The 5,296-nt window shown below is 41.6% G+C and overlaps 1 non-coding gene across 1 annotated transcript; it reads left to right on the plus strand.

Moving 5' to 3' along the window:
- The first annotated feature begins 4,386 nt into the window (after positions 1 to 4,386).
- On the plus strand, positions 4,387 to 4,519 carry LOC123613570 (small nucleolar RNA SNORA31). Its single transcript, XR_006720941.1, has one exon. It is a non-coding gene; the product is annotated as a small nucleolar RNA SNORA31 (small nucleolar RNA).
- The last annotated feature ends 777 nt before the right edge of the window (positions 4,520 to 5,296 follow it).

A 5,296-nucleotide genomic window follows, 5' to 3' on the forward strand; every position in this document is an offset into this window, starting at 1 on the left:
AAGCACATGCCAAGATGAGCAGAGCTGGCTTGAATGATTGAGGACATCTCTTGGAAAAGAAATATAAGCAAAGAATAAATAAACAAAATAAGCAAAAAATAAATAAATAAAAATAAAATTCCTGTGAATTCCTGTTGCCAGGGCATTTTTGGCTACTTAAAAATATGCATGTGTCTTATTTATTACTGTATCTCCAGAGACTGGAAAAGGGACCACAAAAACCTGGTGTGCCTGCTGCCACAACTACCTTTTCCTTCCTCCCTAGCAGACGTCGCTAATCATTCATGACACTTTCCTGCTGAGCCCACATGTAGATACAGACTGCTCCAGGCAGCAACCACAGACTTGATCAGACCACCAACTGATCAAGATGGAATCTATCTGCAATCCCTGGTCTTGAATGTTGTAAGTATTTAGTAAATACATGTTGAATGCACAAATAAATGAAGACCTGCTTCTAGAGTTTATGGGACTTCACTGCTACTCCCCTCCCTTGCATTTAGAGTCCTCTTCTATTTACTTTTTCTCAGATGGACTCCAAGGAGTCAGATCCAATATTTTTCTTTAATTTAGACTCATCATATTCCAACCCCCCAAATTTTATCTAAAGCAGGGATTACAATATGGTGCCCGCAAGCTATATTTATCCAAGCATTCAGACACATCTGGACACGTCTGCACGACTGGTGAAGTGGGGTCTGAGAACTGCATCCCAAAGCTTGAGATCTGAGTACATGAGTTTGGAAACAAATAAACGGAAGGGAGGTAAGATCATGAGTACTGAATGTGTCACTCTGATAATGTACCAGTCCAGTCCTATGACAGCCTCTAAGGGCAAGTGGGCTGCTATGGAAGATCCAGCAAAAAACTACAAAAAGCTAATCCTATTAAGTAGTCATGATATGGGACAAGTATCAAGCACTGGGGCACCGGGCAGCAATGGGGAATGCCGCCTTATCCACATGGTCAGCGAGGCTCCTTGGCAGTGTGCGTATGGAGAGCAGAGATTAGGGGCAGCTCTTTTGACACCATCCATCATTTTCCACAACAGGCACCATTCACTTAGCTGCTGCTTTGGGACTGACTCTACCTGGAGACATCACTGTAGGAGGCAGGAGTAGGACTTGGGGGGCAAATAAAGGCAAACCCCACAGGGCACAGAAGACAACAAGGCTGATCACTCACAAGTGACACACCAGCTGGGGACTTACAGAACTCATTGGGAGAAATACTGGGGTAGTGAGCAGGAATTTCTGCCAAGCACTTGGGGAGAGATGAGAAGAAATACTATCATATGATTGTGATTTATTTCACATGGACGGAGAAATTCAGGCTGCAGGTATTTGGAAGATTTTACTACCTCAAGGACGTTGAACCTGAAGGACTGCCAGTGAAACACACATTTCAAAAAATATATTTCAAAAGAGGACTAGTGTTTTCTTCGTAGCCACCTGATCATCAAAATGCACTAATTTAATACCTGAAGGCATGCGGCATTTGGCTTGCTACAAAGAGAACACCACGAAATTCAAGACTCAGCCCTCCAGGAGTGTGTACAAATTCAAAATACCTGTAAACACTGTAACAGCCAAATAAAAACCTCAAAGCAATGCACGGATTGTTGGTGCAACCATTTCTGTCACATACAGGTCATTTTGCTAAGAGGATTGCAAGCGGCTTTTAAGCACATGAATACATTATCCAATTTTCTTGACAAAAATAAAAGCTCAGAAATTCAAACTGACAGGAGCCAGGTCTGTATGGCTGTCGGGGAATCAAAGCAGGCTAGAAAATTTGATTAACTCAATCTGTCCCAGTTCCTTAAGGAAGCCTCAGAAATCAGAATTACTATCTAACAGTCCAAGTAGTCAATTTGAAGTGAAAAGACCTCTCTGACCTTTCTGCACTTGTTTTTGAGACACAGTCTTACCTGAGAGGTCAGAGCCAAAGGAAGAAGAGACAGAATAGCATTACTGAGCCCCCCAAATACAAAAGCAATAAAACCAAGGGTTTGGATAGGAAACCTGGATGTCCCTGGATTAGCCCTAATCCTCCTTGATTTCTCTAAAGAATGAAATAATGTGAGCCAGTGCGGCATAAAGCAGTTCTCAAGCTTTGCCATCTATCAGGGTCACCCGGAGAGCTTGTTACTGCAGGATTCCTGGGCTCCACCCCCAGAGTTCCTGATTTTGTAGGTTTGGGCTAGGAACCAACGTTTTTTATTTCTAACACATTCTTCAGGTGTTGTTCACAGGGACCCCAATTTGCATGCCACCATTGAGATGACTGATCACTCCTGTCTGAATCAGTTACTTCACTGGGTTTGTAAAAGGACGACTTTCTAATGTTATTCTTTTGTTTGTATGTATTTGTGGAAAATACTCTGTATAGAAGAACTCTCCTTTAGCCAGGAAACCTATAAGTTCACTGCTGAAACACAGCTCAAACCAGAAAGGCCAGGTAATTGTTTATTCTCCTCCCTTGGTTATTAAATTTCAGAGTAATAATGAGCACTTAGCCAACTCCAGTGGTGTCAAGTGAGTTCTCACTTTCTGCAAAGTCACCCATCAGGCAAGCCCTTCCCCTCCAGGGCACAGAGAGGCTAGGAGTGTTGCACGAATGTATATCCCTCAGTCCCTCTACCAGGAAACAAGAGTTTTCTCCCTTACCCTCTTTCTTTTTCCCTCTCTCCTTAACCCCCCCTTTCCCTTTAGATTAGCCAATGCAAATGGATTGTCTATTTTCTTGATTTTCTTAACAATTAGCTTTGTGTTTTGTAATTAGACCTAAAATGTTTTTGTTATTATAAATTTCTGCTTTTATGATTTTAAATTTCTTCATCTACTCTGTTTAATTGTTGCTCTTTTTCTGGCTTTTTGGTTGTATGTTTAATGTATTTTCTTTTTCATTGATTTTGGTATTTGATGCCTATGATTTTTTTCTCTTACCGCTTACTTGTAGATGGATCTCAGAGGCACTGATAAGTAAGTCTGTTTATCTTCATTTCATTTTCTAGAAATTCTTCTTTTATTTTTCCTTTCCCCTTCAACCCCTGGTGGATTACTTAAATAAAATACATGAACCTTGCAAAAACTAGTATTTACTGCCTATAATTTTTGCTTTAATCAGTCATTTATCTTTTTACATAATTATGAAAAATATATCTATACCTTTATTTTCACATGCCTCTTTACCACTGAGGATGCTGTTTTTTCCTTCATGTAGATCTCTATTACCTTTCGGTGTCACTTCTCTGGGCTAAGCCTGATTCAGCAAAGCTTCCTGCTTCTATCATCTTCTCTTCTAAAGCTCTCTGGGCTTCGCTTTCCAAAGTGTCATCCTCACCTGTATTTGCTTTCACAGTTCTTTTTTGGTCTATGCCCTCTGGATCTCTCCCTGTCTCACAAGTATTTGAATCTGCATTATCACTGGGATTAACAGCGTTCCCACCTTAAACAACATGAATTCGGTTCCAAGTAGGTTTTTTTTTTAGCATAGGTCTCCGTCCTCCTGGTGGGATGTTTCTGGGATTCTTGAGGGATGGGCTGCTGCAGCACCGTTTGGATTTCCTGTCGTTTCTATAATGGTTTCCCACAGTTATTTTCCACTTTCCTATGCAAAAAGGAACCCACTGAAGGCTACTCTAGTTGTTGTTGTTGTTGTTGTTGTTGTTGTTGTTGTTTGTCAGTTGTTTTCAGATTCATTTACTTAGGTTTTTACTCACTATGCAGTTTTCACCTTCGGGAATACACTGACAATTTCTGTCTCAAGGCACACAGGACCCTTCCATCCTGCTCCTTCTCTTTATCACTGGTGCTGCAGAGCAGCTGGTCTGTAAAGGCACTGATATTTTGGACTGAAAATTAACTTATTTCTTGAAAATATTCAGGAGAGACTGCAACTAGCTCCCATCCAATAGGATTTTCTGAGGCAAGTTACATGACACACATAGGAAAGGAAAAAAAAAACTCCAAATGTTCAAATATGCTTACATTTCTTTAAGAAAAAAAAACCTATCCGTCATTCAGGGTCCAGTGCAAATGTTCTTTCAGGAAATCATCCTTGATTTTTGTGATTCCTGTCCACCTACCTATCCAAACTTAATCTCCTTCTACTTTTTCTCATAGTATATATTTTCATTTCCCTGTTTGCACAACTTTATTATGGGCATTTTCATGTTTTCTTATAAATTTTTCTACTTATATAATTATTCCTGACTAGACTTCAAGGTACTCCAAGACATGTATATATTCTAACTTCTTTTTCATATCCCCAAAGCCTAGCAGGCATTCAAGTGTTGAATTAAATTCATTATCAAATATTTATAAGTACTTGCCATCGATCAGGCACTGTTATGGATGCTGAAAATTCAAAAATCAACTAAAAATGTATCTATTTGACAAACCTGGGGCAGTTACTATCTCCTGCTAAGTTTCCCACTAAGAGGCAAGAAGAAAAGTATTCTTGTGCTTTCTGTCTGTCTGATTGTGGCAGCCAAGATTGAATGGGGAAAAGACATGGGGGAAACATGATGAAACAGGGGAAAACAAGGAGAGAATTTTTGCAGCTCAGAAGTAACCTTGTAAACAGTGAAGAGACTTTTTCACTCGAAAAACAAAAGAATAGAAATTTTGAGTTTAAAAAAAGGAGTTGGAGTAGAGATGAGGATGGCAGAGAAGGATACTGAGCTCACCTCCCCCCAGGAACACATGAAAAATACATCTACATGGACATCTATATGTGGAGCAACTTTCTCTGACAACTAACTGGAGGCTGATATAAAGGCTCTTGTACCACCAAGACTGTAAGAAACCACCACGTGAAATCAGATGGGAAAGGAAAGGAAGTGACCAGGTCACGTCCTGGGCCCCTGAGAGGGGACACAGAAGAGGAGGGGGGTTACATGGGCTCGGAGGTCCTCCCTGGGGAGTAAGCAGCTAGGGCATCATATTAGGTGCTTCAGCCCTGGAGTCTGACACCAGGAAGACAAGTCTCCTCAGCTGGTTTGAAAACCAGAGGGACTAATAAGAGGACTGCAGGAAACATAGACTCTGCTCGTAAATAGTGTGCACACACTTGCTTACTCCCAAAACAAGGGAGAGGAAGCAGACTGAAACTGCGCAAGATTCTGGCCAGTTTCATGACCGCCCCAGCCTGAACCGAGCACCTGCTCTGACCCCGCCTGCTCTGCGGCGAAGCTCCACACGGGGGCGAGGCTGCTGCAGCTGAGGAGAGGGTGCAGTTGTGATGCATGGAGCTGAACGGGGCACGGGCAGCCACTGCAGGGGCAGTGCAT

This window comes from Camelus bactrianus, chromosome 25 (assembly GCF_048773025.1).
Source record: "Camelus bactrianus isolate YW-2024 breed Bactrian camel chromosome 25, ASM4877302v1, whole genome shotgun sequence".
Lineage (NCBI taxonomy): Eukaryota > Metazoa > Chordata > Mammalia > Artiodactyla > Camelidae > Camelus > Camelus bactrianus.